Genomic DNA, 16720 nt, shown 5'->3' on the forward strand with positions numbered 1-16720 from the left:
CATCATCTTTAGAAGAGGGTTCCTTCTGGGACGACAGCCATGCAGACCAATTTGATGCAGTGTGCGGCGTATGGTCTGAGCACTGACAGGCTGACCCCCCACCCCTTCAACCTCTGCAGCAATCATACGTCTATTTCCCAAAGACAACCTCTGGATATGACGCTGAGCACGTGCACTCAACTTCTTTGGTCGACCATGGCGAGGCCTGTTCTGAGTGGAACCTGTCCTGTTAAACCGCTGTATGGTCTTGGCCACCATGCTGCAGCTCAGTTTCAGGGTCTTGGCAATCTTCTTATAGCCCAGGCCGTCTTTATGTAGAGCAACAATTCTTTTTTTCAGATCCTCAGAGAGTTCTTTGCCATGAGGTGCCATGTTGAACTTCCAGTGACCAGTCAATATGAGGGCGTGTGAGAGCGATGACACCAAATTTAACACACCTGCTCCCCATTCACACCTGAGACCTTGTAACACTAATGAGTCACATGACACCGGGGAGGGAAAATGGCTAATTGGGCCCAATTTGGATATTTTCACTTAGGGGTGTACTCACTTTTGTTGCCAGCGGTTTAGACATTAATGGCTGTGTGTTGAGTTATTTTGAGGGGACAGCAAATTTACACTGTTATACAAGCTGTACACTCACTACTTTACATTGTAGCAAAGTGTCATTTCTTCAGTGTTGTCACATGAAAATATATACTCAAATATTTACAAAAATGTGAGGGGTGTACTCACTTTTGTGAGATACTGTATATCTGTATTCCCAGTCATGTGAAATCCATAGATTACGGCCTAATGAATTTATTTAAATTGACTGATTTCCTTATATGAACTGTAACTCAGGAAAATCTTTGAAATTGTTGCGTTTATATTTTTGTTCAGTGTACATTTCATCTCCAATATTTATTGAAAACAAATACATTTGCCCAATGAGCACTTGTCTGAAATACATTGTTACAGCTGTTGGTTAGCTAGCTAGATAATTTACCATATTAGCATAAGCATTTCATTGACATGAAATCAGTCAAAACACCTCAAAAACAAGACATGGTATCAAGAACAAGATGAAACTAGCTGAAAGAGTCACTCAAGATTCCCCACATGGCAGTTTCTTGTCATTGTTGGTAGCTAATTGGCTATCCAGAATCACAACATCTCACGGACTTCTGCACCACTGAAGCATGATCATTGTGAGGTTGTCAGCTAACCCATCTATGCAAACCGATTAGGTTCTCAACCAAGTACCAGGGATCAACACAGAACAAAGCTATGCTTCAGCAGTGATAAGCCTGTATTAAAGCCTATCAGGCAAATAATTACCACAACACATTTGTACGTGAATACGGTCACCTGGTCAGGATGAGACATGGGGTGTACTCATTAGTTCCGTACTGTAGCAAAACATTTTGCACAGAAGGAAAACAGTTCAGGTAGGTCCCTCCCACTTTAGTTCCGTTTGCTTCCATTTTGTTCCTAGTGAGCACACCCCTAATGAGTCCGTTTGCCTTGAATACTCTGAAGAGCAGAGCTGAAAAGCACAATAACAAATGCTCGCAGGTGCCACCCGTTAATGAGGAAACCACCTGTGAATTCATGATTAAATTATGACCATGTCAGGTCCACACACACAGGACAGCATAAAAACCTGTTTTACAGTATAGTTCAGCATACGCACAAAACCTAAAGACAAAAAGCCTATATGTTGACCTAGAGAGAAGATAAGAGATTGAAGAACATTGTATTAATATGGAGGAAGTGAGTATGTGGAAACACCTATAGTAGGCCAATTCCCCTTTTCAATTGAAACTGAGTCAAGAGCAACATTATTCCAAAGCAATTTACACATGCAGTAGTTGTTTCCTGCTTTCCAACATCGGGGCCTGTTTCGATGAATACATTCATTTAATGGTGCATGTTAATATGTTTACTAAAAACAGTACCTTCAGAAAGTATTCACACTCCCTGACTCTTTCCACATTTTGTGGAGTTACAGCCTGAATTTAAAATGGATTAAATAGATATCTCATTTACAGGTTCCCTGGGCAAGAAAAGACTGAATAATCCTGGTCTCTAGCTACCTTTTGTTGTAGTTTATAGCAGCTGCAGCCACAAGTGTTATCAAGGAGGATGTTTTTGCAAATTTGTTAACAACCTTCAAGATTAACTTTCAACAAGAAGTATCAAATTAATCTCTTTGAAAATAACGCGTGTGAAACATTTGTGTACGGAACGTGTTAAAAATCTGTTTGCAATGGAAGTAATAGTTGTACATTTTGATTTGGAAATGCTTAAAATTGTTGCGTTTTTGTTATTGGGGGCCTATTTTAAATGGGTGGCTTTTATCAGTATGCTGTGTGTGACTGCTAACCATGTGTTTTACAGAAATAGTTATCCTACACAGAGTGCGCAGATCACAGTCGATGTCCTTTCAGCACCACGAGCCTGTCACCTTTGATGTGTCATTGCTATTGGTGACAGTGACAGGCTACCACAGGTTGTTTAAGCGGTTGTTGCTTATGGCATTATTCCATGCTGGGCGTTGAGTGACAGCCCGATGCGCGGCTCAGGCCTGTTTGATTAATTCATGATTTCATCAAAAAGCATTGCTACTCCTACATTAAAGCTAGATATGTCTTGTGCATTAAAGATACTCAGCGAAATGACGTTGCCACGAGTAGCACCACAGATATTGAAATGAGCGAGATGCAAGACTTCGCTCTCACACAGTATCTGCACACGTGCATGGGTTCGCTTCACGCCGAGTCTACCTTTACGTGATGTTTGTTATTTTTCAGGTTGAAGTTTTGGAAGATCTCTCCCCCCCCCCCCCCCCCCCACTAAAGGCCTAGGTGCAATAGTCACGGTTTGCCACTGTACCCAGCAAAGAATAGAATGCAAACAAAGGCAAAACAAGTCTGGTTTCAAAAAGGGGGTTCCCCCCTCTTCAAAATGTAGGGAGGTAGAGAGCAGATTATCAAATCAAATGTTATTCGTCACATGCGCCAAATACAACAGGTGTTGACCTTACTGTGAAATGCTTACTTCCAAGCCCTTAACCAACAATGCAGTTAATTAAGAAAATAGAGTTTATTTACGAAATAAACCAAAGTAAAAAAAAATTAAAAGTTACAATAAAATACCAATAATGAGGCTATATACAGGGGGTACCGGTACCGAGCCAATGAGTGGGGCTACAGGTTAGATGAGGTAATTTGTACATGCCAAGAGTGTGCAAAGCTGTCATCAAGGCAAAGGGTGACTACTTTGAAGAATCTCAAATATATTTAGATTTGTGTATAACTTCTTTGGTTACTACTATTTCATAGTTTTGATGTCTTCACTGTTATTCTACAAATGTAGAACATTTTTTAAATAAAGAAAAACCCTGGAATGAGTAGGTGTCCACACTTTTGACTGGTACTGTGTATATATATTGTTGGATTCTGAGGTAAACTTGGAACATTGCTATACTCAGAAGTATAGGAACATTAATAACATAAGAGACATGAGGGGTGCCATAATGAAGCTTGGGAGGGGCGGAGTGCAGGGAAAACAATTGCATGTGACAGTACTGATAAGGGGAGAAACCGTTGAAGGTTCATATCACTTAGTTCCCCGCTTAGCAAGAATGATGCAATGTTGAGAGAGGAGGAGGAGACTCCACCCAAAGTGGGGTATGAATACCACCACGGGGGAAGCCATTTCTTTGTCTGATATGCAGCTGTAACGACCCTTTGGGAAGAAATAAACTTGGTTAAGCTTCTCTAGTGTCCGTGAGTTATTTACTCAGAAAAATAAGAACATAACTAACTTACACACACATATATGAATAAAACGGTTAGGTTGTTATGAATGCACTGATCTAAGTTAGACACGTGGCATTTCAGCAACAAAGAAAAATGACTTAATATCAGAGTTGTGCCTGTTGTTCACACACGTATCTGCCCTCTCATTGGCTAGAATGGTCCCACCTGATCCCACATGATCCTCCCGCCTGCCTTCCATCTTTGAGGACTTGTATTTCCATTGTTAGTGTGGTCACTCGACTATCTTACCATTTTAATAGATCATTTTTAGTGAAGCCTCATAATGAAGAGGGGGAAGCAATTTGGACTGCATTGAGCATTCTCCGGATGATAAACATTTGGCGTGTCTATGCAATTAGGCAATAGGTCTAGTTGGAATAGGAGAGAATAGCTGTACCTCTCTTTCATATCGTCTGAGATCCCCAAAGATTGGAAAGCTGCCACGGTCATCCCCCTCTTCAAAGGGGGAGACACTCTAGACCCAAACAGTATAGACCTATATCCATCCTGCCCTGCCTTTGTAAAATCTTTGAAAGCCAAGTTAATAAACAGATCACCGACCATTTCGAATCCCACCGTACCTTCTCCACTATGCGTTTCCGAGCTGGTCATGCGTGCACCTCAGCCAGGCACAAGGTCCTAAACGATATAACCGCCATCGATAAAAGACAGTACTGTGCAGCCGTCTTCATCGACCTGGTCAAGGCTTTCGACTCTGTCAATCACCGCATTCTTATCGGCAGACTCAATAGCCTTCTCTTCTCAAATGACTGCCTCGTCTGGTTCACCAACTACTTCTCAGATAGAGTTCAGTGTGTCAAATCGGAGGGCTTGTTGTCCGAACCTCTGGCAGTCTCTATGGGGGTGCCACAGGGTTCAATTCTCGGGCCGACTCTTTTCTCTGTATATATCAATGATGTCGCTCTTGCCGTTGGTGATTCTCTGATCCACCTCTACGCAGACGTCACCATTCTGTATACATCTGGCCCTTCTTTGGACACTATGCTAACAAACCTCCAAACGAGCTTCAACGCCTTACAACACGCCTTCCGTGGCCTCCAACTGCTTTTAATTGCTAGTAAAACTAAGTGCATGCTTGTCAACCGATTGCTGCCCGCACCCTCCCGCCCGACTAGCATCACTACTCTGGACGGTTCTGACCTAGAATATGTGGACAACTACAAATACCTAGGTGTCTGGTTAGACTAAACTCTCCTGCCAGACTCACATTAAGCATCTCCAATCCAAAATTAAATCTAGAAATCGGCTTCCCATTTCGCAACAAAGCCTCCTTCACTCATGTTGCCAAACATACCCTCGTAAAACTGACTATCCTACCGATCCTTGACTTCGGCGATGTCATTTACAAAATAGCCCCAAACACTCTACTCAGCAAACTGGATGTAGTCTATCACAGTGCCATCCATTTTATCACCATAGCCCCATATACTGCCCACCACTGCGACCTGTATGCTCTCGTTGGCTGGCCCTCACTACATATCCGTCGCCAAACTCACTGGCTCCAGGTCATCTATAAGTCTTTGCTAGGTAAAGCCCCGCCTTATCTCAGATCACTGGTCACCATAGCAACACCCACCCATAGCTCGCGCTCTAGCAGGTATATTTCACTGGTCATCCCCAAAGCCAACACTTCCTTTGGCCGCCTTTCCTTCCATTTCTCTGCTGCCAATGACTGGAACGAATTGCAAAAATCTCTGAAGCTGGAGTCTTATATCTCCCTCTAACTTTAAGCATCAGCTGTCCGAGCAGCTTACCGATCACTGTACACAGCCAATCTGTAAATAGCACACCCGACTACCTCATCGCCGTATTATTACTTACCCTCTTGCACCCCAGTATCTCTACTTGCACATCTATCACTCCAGTATTAATGCTAAATTGTCATTATTTTCACCTCTAGGGCCTATTTATTGCCTACCTCCCTACATTTGCACACACTGTACATAGATTTTTATTTTATTTCGTGTCATTGACTGTACGTTTGTTTATGTGTAACTCTGTTGTTGTCGCACTGCTTTGCTTTATCTTGGCCAGGTCGCAGTTGTAAATGAGAACTTGTTCTCAACTGGCCTACCTGGTTAAATACAAATATAAAATTGTGAGAATCGTTTTCTGAATGCAAGTCTTTGTTGTTGTGGAGTTCTTCAAAACCAAAAAGCATTCAACAAAATGAACGAATTAAGTCATCCAAGAATCAAAAAGAAGCCAAGTCTCAAAAAGAAAAGGGCACTTCCATGGTAACGGTTATGCTGATGTTACAAAACAAAAAACATTGATTTTAAAAGTTGAACAAACCATTCAACAATTCCCACTGAACATTTTACAATAAGACTAGAATAACTGTGCTGCTGTAACGTTTGGTAACAGTTTTGGTAAAATCTTCCTCAGTTTTTTGTTGACCTTAAGCATCATGAACTTCACCAACTAGGCTACCAGGACATTTTAGAGTCATTATCCTCGCAAGGGGTGGGTGCTAGAGTATTAAAAACAGGGGTGACAATTTTGACCCTGACACACGTTTACGTGAGCGGATCAGCGATGCAATCTGACTACAGATCTAGTCTTTGAGCTGTCCAAGACGTGCCAATATTTTCAAACATGTATCGGGACAAAATCTGCAATGCTCTTGTAGTTCTTGAGCTCGAGATGTGTAACGAAAAGTTGAGAACAGTGATCAGCAATAGCAAAATGAGAGCTCGCCAGAGAAGAAGCCAAGATGACGTTGCATCGTATCACCCAGAATGTGTAGACTCTCGAGAAGGAGTGATGACTACTACTAGTATGCGTTTGGCTTTTGTTAAAGGCAAGTACAAAGTGTAAAATTATTACAGTTCTGAAGTTCATAAGCAATGCTTTTTCAATTCAACATTTATTGGCTAGATATTTAAACTCTGTATGGCAAGTGTGAACGTCTGATTGATAATGTTTATGAGGCTGCTTTGAGCCACAGCTCGTTGTAGTTACGTTAACAATCTAAATCACATCATTTTCGTGAGACAGTGTGGTATCGAGAATCCTGACAACCATTTGAAGAATCTTGTAGTGTGTGAATCCCTCCATCTGTGATACATTGCTTAGTGTGTGCACCACTACGTTGGCAAGACGAAAAACTACAGGAAAGACGGTCGTTTAATGTGAGAGGTTCAGTGACGTTAGATATTTTAAAGTCGTGTATTGTATGCCCGGCATTCGTTTTCATTTGACACCCAATTTCACATATTCCAATGAACTTCATGTTGGTGCGCATGGGCCCTTTTACATGGAAATGCCCTAAATGTGCATACGACTCAGATCGTCAGATGTAAACATTAGATGGGATACATCCTCTTTCAACATAGATCCAAGTGCACTAGAACTCCAAGACCAGTTGCTAGCCAGGCAAATTTGGGCATATCATGTGAGTGTTGGTAGAACTTCATGCGTTTCTAATTATGCATGGAGAGGAACAGAGTGAAGAGTCATTGCCATCATGTGGTTCAGAGTATGCATACAGACTGAGGTAGGAAGGGTCCCATTTACCTCATAGCCTACATAAGAAATAATGTATAGGCTTTCAGTAAGCAAAGCCATAACTCCCAAAATAAGTTGATATAAAAACTCTGTCAAAGAGCTGTGTGAAAATGTTGGTTTGCTAAAATCTAGAAGCCTTCAGTTCGAATCCAAAATACAGAAATGTTGTTGTTTCTGCAAGCACACAAACACAGACTTGTCTTGTCTGCTTTGAACTCATCTGCTTGTCCATAGATAGGCTTGGCAATGAAAATTCCTTTGCAAAGTGAACTGGCCATACTGACAACAATAAAAAACAATTAATTGTTGTGTTCATTGACATAATGCCCTGACCCCTTACACATTCGTCATTATATCATCCCTCAAAGTAGGAAGTATCTTTGGTAATAGTAAGTGCTTTCATAAGAACAGCACCATGGCCATTCCCCCTTTTTGAAACCAAACCTCACATTTTCATTCTAGCCTCTCCCTTTCTCTGGACATTTGCACACAGTTTGGAAGTCCTCAGGGCTGCTTTCTGTTGTCGATTTTATTTTCATACTTCAGAGGTTGCCTGGCAGCATTCATGGCCTGCTATATGCTCTTCAAAAGCATGTGTAAAAATATCTGTGTTTATGTTTACTTCTCTCTCCCCCCAAGGTGGAGGACCATTTAGAGAAGCTTCATGGTAACTAATAGTAAATCAGGTCACACTCTCTCTGCCTGAACTTACATGCCTCATGTTCTCTCTACATTCAAACCATGAAAAGAATCAGCCAAATCAGTTCAAATCAGGATTACACTGGATCATAGATTGAGCAAACAAAAAAACACTGTGGCAACTTGCAAGTCAAAGAATTGTGAGATATACAGTTGAAGTCGGAAGTTCACATACACTTAGGTTGGAGTCATTAAAACTTGTTTTTCAAACACTCCACAAATGTCTTGTTAAACAATAGTTTGGCAAGTCGGTTAGGACATCTACTCGTGCATGACAAGTAATTTATCCAACAATTGTATACAGACAGATTATTTCACTTATAATTGACTGTATCACAATTCCAGTGGGTCAGAAGTTTACATACACTAAGTTGACTGTGCCTTTAACAAGCTTGGAAAATTCCAGAAAATTATGTCATGGCTTTAGACGCTTCTGATAGGCTAATTGACTGCATTTGAGTCAATTGGAGGTGTACCTGTGGATGCATTTCAAGGCCCACCTTCAAACTCAGTGCCTCTTTGCTTGACATCATGGGGGAAATCAAAAGAAATCAGCCAAGACCTCAGATAAAAACATTTGTAGACCTCCACAAGTCTGGTTCATCCTAGGGGAAAAAAATAAAAATATAACTCTTTGGCCATAATGACCATCATTATGTTTGGAGGAAAAAGGGGGAGGCTTGCATGCCGAAAAACACCATCCCAACCATGAAGCACGGGGTAGCCACATCATGTTCTGCGGGTGCTTTGCTGCAGGAGGGACTGGTGCACTTCACAAAATAGATGGCATCATGAGGAAGGAAAATGATGTGGATATACAGGGGGGGGGGGGGAGTATTTGATCCCCTGCTGATTTTGTACGTCTGCCCACTTACAAAGAAATGATCAGCCTATAATTTTAATAGTAGGTTTATTTGAACAGTGAGAGACAGAATAACAACAAAAAATCCAGAAAAACACATGTCAAAAATGTTATAAAATGATTTGCATTTTAATGAGGGAAATAAGTATTTGACCCCTCTGCAAAACATGACTTAGTACTTGGTGGCAAAACCCTTGTTGGCAATCAGAGGTCAGACGTTTCTTGTAGTTGGCCACCAGGTTTGCACACATCTCAGGAGGGATTTTGTCCCACTCCTCTTTGCAGATCTTCTCCAAGTCATTAAGGTTTCGAGGCTGACGTTTGGCAACACGAACCTTCAGCTCCCTCCACAGATTTTCTATGGGATCAAGGTCTGGAGACTGGCTAGGCCACTCCAGGACCTTAATGTGCTTCTTCTTGAGCCACTCCTTTGTTGCCTTGGCCGTGTGTTTTGGGTCATTGTCATGCTGGAATACCCATCCACGACCCATTTTCAATGCCCTGGCTGAGGGAAGGAGGTTTTCACCCAAGATTTGACGGTATATGGCCCCGTCCATCGTCCCTTTGATGCGGTGAAGTTGTCCTGTCCCCTTAGCAGAAAAACACCCCCAAAGAATAATGTTTCCACCTCCATGTTTGACGGTGGGGATTGTGTTCTTGGGGTCATAGGCAGCATTCCTCCTCCTCCAAACACGGGGAGTTGAGTTGATGTCAAAGAGCTCCATTTTGGTCTCATCTGACCACAACATTTTCACCAGTTGTCCTCTGAGTCATTCAGATGTTCACTGGCAGACTTCAGACGGGCCTGTATATGTATACTTGAGCAGGGGGACCTTGCGGGCGCTGCAGGATTTCAGTCCTTCACGGCGTAGTGTGCCACCAATTGTTTTCTTGGTGACTATGGTCCCAGCTGCCTTGAGACCATTGACAAGATCCGCCTGTGTAGTTCTGGGCTGATTCCTCACCGTTCTCATGATCATTGCAACTCCACGAGGTGAGATCTTGCATGAAGCCCCAGGCCGAGGGATATTGACAGTTCTTTTGTGTTTCTTCCATTTGCGAATAATCACACCAAATGTTGTCACCTTCTCACTAAGCTGCTTGGCGATGGTCTTGTAGTCCATTCCAGCCTTGTGTAGGTCTACAATCTTGTCCCTGACATCCTTGGAGAGCTCTTTGGTCTTGGCCATGGTGGAGAGTTTGGAATCTGATGGATTGATTGCTTCTGTGGACAGGTGTCTTTTATACAGGTAACAAACTGAGATTAGGAGCACTCCCTTTAAGAGTGTGCTCCTAATCTCAGCTCGTTACCTGTATAAAAGACTCCTGGGATCCAGAAATCTTTCTGATTGAGAGGGGGTCAAATACTTATTTCCCTCATTAAAATGCAAATCAATTTATAACATTTCTGACATGCGTTTTTCTGGATATTTTTGTTATTCTGTCTCTCACTGTTTAAATAAACCTACCATTAAAATTATAGACTGATCCTTTCTGTGTCAGTGGGCAAATGTACAAAATCAGCAGGGGATCAAATACTTTTTTCCCCCACTGTATTGAAGCAACATCTCAAGACATCAGTCAGGAAGTTAAAGCTTGGTCGCAAATGGGTCTTCCAAATGGACAATGACCCCAAGCATACTTCCAAAGTTGTGGCAAAATGGCTTAAGGACAACAAGTCAAGGTATTGGAGTGGCCATCACAAAGCCCTGACCTCAATCCTATAGAACATTTGTGGGCAGAACTGAAAAAGCGTGCGCGAGCAAGGAGGCCTACAAACCTTGCTCTGTCAGGAGGAATGGGACAAAATTCACCCAACTTATTGTGGGAAGCTTGTGGAAGGCTACCCGAAATGTTTGACCCAAATTAAACAATTTAAAGGCAATGCTACCAAATACTAATTGAGTGTATGTAAACTTCTGACCCACTGAGAATGTGATGAAAGAAATAAAAGTTGAAATAAATAATTCTCTCTACTATTATTCTGACATTTCACATTCTTAAAATAAAGTGGTGTTTCTAACTGACCTAAGACAGGGAGTTTTTACTCTGATGAAAATGTCAGGAATTGTGAAAAACAGTTTAAATGGATTTGGCTACGGTGTATGTAAACTTCTGACTTCAACTGTATCTGCATGGCTGTAAATCTGTTTGTTGATGTTTCTTTGCAATCACTACACTTTCACAAGGCATAGTGAGTTCATACTGAAAAGTAGCTCCTTAGTATGCCTACTCAACCTTAGTCTCATTAATCAGGCTGTAATACACAATTAATTGCCAATTCCTGCAAAATCGTGTAAATGTACACACCAGAAAGTTGAATAAAAGTTTTTTTTTTTTTTTTTGAGACCCAGCCGGTATATGGTTGGTTTGGCACCAGGTAAAGTTAGATTTGCATTGGATATTCCATTCTCTCGCCAACAGCTATTGAACCAAGCATGCCATGTCAATAAAATTGAAGATTCTGAATCAGGGGAGGATGGAGTGACAGGAAATAACTGACGGCCTTCCAGGTATTCATAGAACTATAGTTACATTCGTCAGTATGGTTGAAAGTATGGATGACTCATACCAACAAGGTCACGAGGAATAGCACTACTAACCTCTGAATTGGCAGATGAGGTAGTGGGCCCCTGACAATTTTCCATCGATGCGTAAATGGTTAGCCAATATGCCTGAGGCATACACCTTCAAGGTAGAGGCAGAGCGACCTGAGTGCAATAGTTTCTGAAGGAAGTTCAGTATAACAGGTACAGAGCAGGACACTGGTTACTCTGCCCCGGTAGAGCACCATTCGATAAAGAGCTTCCAGTGACCAGCATACATCTTCCTGGTACATGGGGCTCTGGCGTTCTGTAACGTCTCAATAATAATAGAGTCGCGGCTGATCAGTAAAGGGTCAAGCTCTTCAAAGGCCACACCCATAGCTGTAGTTGGTCTGGTCAGAGATGCCATATCCTGCCGTCCAACTGTGAGAGCAGGTCCTGTCTGTGAGGGAGCTGCCATGGCTCTCCCTCCAGAAGACTGAGGAGGGTTGGAAACCAGGATCTCGCTGGCTATCTGGGGGCTACAAGCAGCAGCCTGTGCTGAGCCTGAGAGACCCTGTGCAGCATTGCTAAGATCAGGGGGGTTGGAAGGAAAGCATACAGTAGGCCCTCTGGCCATGTGTGTTGTTAGGGCATCTATGTCCAGGGGGTTCTTTGACTCTGCCAGAGAGAACCAGAGGGAGCAGTGGGAAGTTTGCTCTGAGGTGAACAGGTTCACATGTGCTGTTCCATAGCGCTGACATATCATCCTCAATACTTGTGGGCGAAGTCTCCATTCCCCGGGGGCAGTTTCTGTTGCGACAAGAAGTCTGCCACCTCATTCACCTTGACTGGGAAATGAATGGCTTGTAGGGAGGCCAGGTGTGGTAGGGCCCATATCAAGAGCTGTTGGGCCACATGTAGGGACCCTACAGACCTCATATCACCTTGATGGTTGATGTGGAACACTGTCTATGTATTGTATGATCTTATCAGGTCATGTTTGTGTTTGAGAACCGGCAGAAAGTTATTCAGGGCTAGGTAAACTGTCTGAAGTTCCAGCACGTTGATGTGCGCTTTCCTCCAGCAGGGGCACCACTCTTCCCATACAGACCTGTTGCCAGACTGCTCCCCAGGAATTGATTCGAGTCGTACACCTGTAGTCAGGCAGGCTCTCTTCCTCCACGGCCTCCAGTAGCACACCCTTGACACCCGTATTTTGGTGTTTATGTTCCGGTTGGGGTCCAAGCAGAGGTCGTTGAACCACATTACATTTTAGTCATTTAGCAGACGCTCTTATCCAGAGCGACTTCCAGTAGTGAATGCATACATTTCATTAAAAAAAAATCCCGTACTGGTCCCCCGTGGGAAACGAACCCACAACCCTGGCGTTGCAAACACCATGCTCTACCAACTGAGCCACACGAGACCACACTTGTAGTGAGACAGCAGGCTTTACGGTGTCAGTATGGAGGCCACCGCGAGCATGCCCATCAGTTGTTGGAACGTTCGTACCTTCAACTTATTAAACTGTAATTGTTGAGGAAGAAGAAGAATGCTGGCCACATGTTGAGGTGTTATACACGCCCTCATAGTGCGGGAGTTCAGAGCCATGACAAAGGTGACCAATTGGCTTGGTATGAAGTTCCTCTTTTCATTGTTCACGGTAAGACTCAGTGTGGTGACGTGGTTCAGTGTCAGCCCTGTGCCGTCGGCCGCAGATGAGCCAGTCGTCGAGATAAGTAAGAATCTACCCTGTAGGTGGAGAGAGCTCAGGACTGCGCTTACGCATCTTGTGAAGATGCGAGGAGCCAGGGAGAGACCGAAGGGTAATACCACAAACTGGTATACCCGGCCCTGGAAGGCGAACATTTAATCATTTTAAATGCAGAACTGGACGGAACCCTCCATCTTTCTTCGGAACCAGGAAATAGGTCAAGTAAAAGCCATCTTGCTGTTCTGATGCTTTTACTCGTGATCGCGCCCTGCAATCTCCTGGTTGAGGGTGCAAGCTTTCAGAGGGTCTGTGACTGAAGTCATTCTGATCCCTGAGAATGGTGGGGGCCGGTGTCAGAGCTGGAGCCTGTAACCTTGTGAGAGGGTCTGAGGAGTGAGATGCCAACGGCTGACCCCCGCCACTCAGTTTCTGCCCCTACGCCTGTTTGTGGGGGTGCTGACCACGGCTGCATCGCCGTCTGGGGCTGGCGAGAACCAGTGTTAGGATTGGTTGTAGGACCATAGGGGTGTGTAGGGCTGGGCCGAGTGAGAACAGTGAGTTTCACGCACATCAGGCCTAACCCTCTGCCACAATCTGATGCCTGGTTTCTGGGCTCCACAGCGGTGTAGCCTGACTCAGCTGTTTTCTATGTTCGATGGCCCACTCAGCCGCAGGGCCAAAGAGCAGTCCGGGGACTATTGGGACCATTCTCAGCGTCCGTCTGGAGTCATCGGACATTGGGGCTTGGGCAAGACAGTCGTCCTTTGACTATTTAAAACTCGAACGGATCACTTCCCTAGATAACTGTGTCTAGGAAGGTTGTTAGCCTAGCCAACTATAAGAAGTGAAATTCAGATTGCCTCCCCTAGGCATCCCTCTCCCCTGGTATTACTAGCACGCTACTAGCTAGCTAGTATACCAAACCAGCCTAGCTAACACTGTGTGTCGTCAGCTAGCTTACCAACTCCACCGAGCTGCCACTGTTGTCAGCTTGGTTAACCAGACAACAGCCATTCATGCGTTTTTCGCATAAAGAAGCCTACATTTAAACGTCCAGTACCAGTCAAAAGTTTGGACACACCTACTCATTCCAGGGTTTTTCTTCATTTTTACTATTTTCTACAATGTAGAATAATAGTGAAGACATCAAAACTAAAACTATGAAATAACACATATGGAATCATGTAGTAACTAAAAAAAAAGTGTCAAACAAATCAAAATATATTTTATATTCTTCAAAGTAGCCACCCCTTACCTTGACAGCTTTGCACACTCTTGGCATTCTCTCAACCAACTTCACCTGGAATGCTTTTCCAACAGTCTTGAAGGAGTTCCCACATATGCTGAGCACTTGTTGGCTGCTTTTCCTTCACTCCGCGATCCAACTCATCCCAAACTATCTCAATTGAGTCGAGGTCTGGTGATTGTGGAGGCCAGGTCATCTGATGCAGCACTCAATCACTCTCCTTCTTGGTCAATAGCCCTTATACCACCTGGAAGCATGATGGGTCATTGTCCTGTTGAAAAACAAATGATAGTCCGACTAAGCTCAAACCAGATGGGATGGCGTGTCACTGCAGAATGCTGTGGTAGCCATGCTGGTTAAGTGTGCCTTGAATCCTAAATAAATCACAGACAGTGTCACCAGCAAAGCACCCCCACACCACCTCCTCCATGCTTCACGGTGGGAACCACACATGCAAAGATCATCCGTTCACCTACTCTGCGTCTCACAGAGACACGGTGGTTGGAACCACCAATCTCAAATTTGGACTCATCAGACCAAAGGACAGATTTCCACCAGTCTAATGTCCATTGCTCGTGTTTCTTGGCCGAAACAAGTCTCTTTTTATTGGTGTCCTTTAGTGGTTTCTTTGTAGCAATTCAACCATGAAGGCCTGATTCACACGTTCTCATCTGAACAGTTTATGTTGACATGTGTCTGTTACTTGAACTCTGAAGCATTTAATTGGGCTGCAATTTCTGAGGCTGGTAACTCCAATGAACTTATCCTCTGCAGCAGAGGTATCTCTGGGTATTCCTTTCCTGTGGCGGTCCTCATGAGGGCCAGTTTTATCATAGCGCTTGATGGTTTTTGCAACTGCACAATTTTCCGTATTGACTAACCTTCATGTCTTAAAGTAATGATGGACTGTCATTTCTCTTTGCTTATTTGAGCTGTTCTTGCCATAATATGGACTTGGTATTTTACCAAATAGGGCTATCTTCTGTATACCACCCCTACCTTGTCTCTGATTGGCTCCAACGCATTAAGAAATTATAGGCACACCTGTTAATTGAATCGCATTCCAGGTGACTACTTCATGAAGCTGGTTGAGAGAATGCCAAGATTGTGCAAAGCTATCATCAAGGCAAAGGGTGACTACTTTGAAGAATCTCAAATATATTTAGATTTGTTTAACACTTTTTTGGTTACTACATGAGTGTAGTGTTATTTCATAGTTTTGATGTATTCACTATTATTCTCCAATGTAGAAAATAGTACAAATAAAGAAAAACCCTGAAATTAGTAGGTATGTCCAAACTTTTGACTGGTACTGCATCGCTGCTGCTCCAGCCCTGTGGTCAAAACTACAGTAGGCTCACCCAAAATTATTTTCGAGTGCTGTACAACTCCCACCAGATTACTGTAGCTCTCTACCCTTACTGTGTGTTGTGGTAGCTGTTGTATACAGTCTCCGGTTACTAGTATACTAGTTCATTTGATTAATCAGTATTGCATAAGAAATATTTTGTAATTTTCTTCTACACATTCTGAGCTGAGAACACAAGATCACCATGATGCTGGGCATGCTTGGCTGATCCTCTTGTGAAGCTGAACTACAAGTAGAAGATGGTCTGACCTGTGCCCCCCCTCCCTAGGTGTTGACCACCTGCGTGAGGCCCTTTCTGACCACTGTATTAACTGTGCCATCCTGCCTGTGAAGGTGAGAGAAGCGCGGCTAGCCAGAGTCGAGGGCCTGGTTTTCACAGATAATTTACCAGCGTCTGGCATTGTTCGCCAGGACCCACCCAAGGCCACAAAGAGGGACAGCCCATGAAACCGATGCCCCCCGCCCCCTTCACCTGTAAAAAAAGTAAAAGCCTCACTCGTAAGATCGAATACTTCTCTTCTGAGATAGAGAAGCTAAAACGCTTTTGCATTCCTTCAAGCCCACTGAGTCGGGGCTCTCTAGCACTCCCTCCAGCATGGGGTACACAACAAAGGACACAGATAGCCGTGATGATGACCAGCTCTCCACTCGGGCATCTAACCGGCACTTTAGTGACCAGGGTGATGACACGCCCAACATGGTGGAGGTGCCAACCAGTGTTGTTTACCCATACAGTCACCGCTAAAGATGGGTCAGAGGAGTCAGAGGAGTCATTTCGATCACACGGAGTCAGAAGGAAGCTCTGCCTCACTACGCGCTGTCCTGCATGCAGCCTTAGCTAGGCTAGAGCTTGATGACCCTCAAGCCACAGCCTCTGCAGCTAACCCTTTATTTAACTAGGCAAGTCAGTAAGAACAAATTCTTATTTACAATGATGGCCTACCGGGGAACAGTGGGTTAACTGC

General features: G+C 43.7%; 1 protein-coding gene across 3 annotated transcripts in view; it reads right to left on the reverse strand.

The window, feature by feature from the left end:
* LOC106577006 (phosphatidylcholine:ceramide cholinephosphotransferase 1) overlaps positions 1 to 16720 on the reverse strand; it is a 48576-nt gene that overhangs the window by 30386 nt on the left and 1470 nt on the right. The window contains exon 2 of one of the 3 annotated variants that reach the window (XM_082964781.1): positions 14441 to 14657. The exons of 1 other annotated variant lie outside the window; for it this stretch is intronic. The gene's annotated coding sequence lies outside the window, so the exon portion shown is untranslated. Of the gene's footprint in view, positions 1 to 14395; positions 14658 to 16720 lie in introns of all 3 variants that reach the window. One more of the 3 variants, XM_082964780.1, reaches the window with a different exon arrangement.

The sequence above is a fragment of the Salmo salar genome, chromosome 18 (genome assembly GCF_965601325.2).
Source record: "Salmo salar chromosome 18, fSalSal1, whole genome shotgun sequence".
NCBI classification, from domain to species: Eukaryota; Metazoa; Chordata; class Actinopteri; order Salmoniformes; family Salmonidae; genus Salmo; species Salmo salar.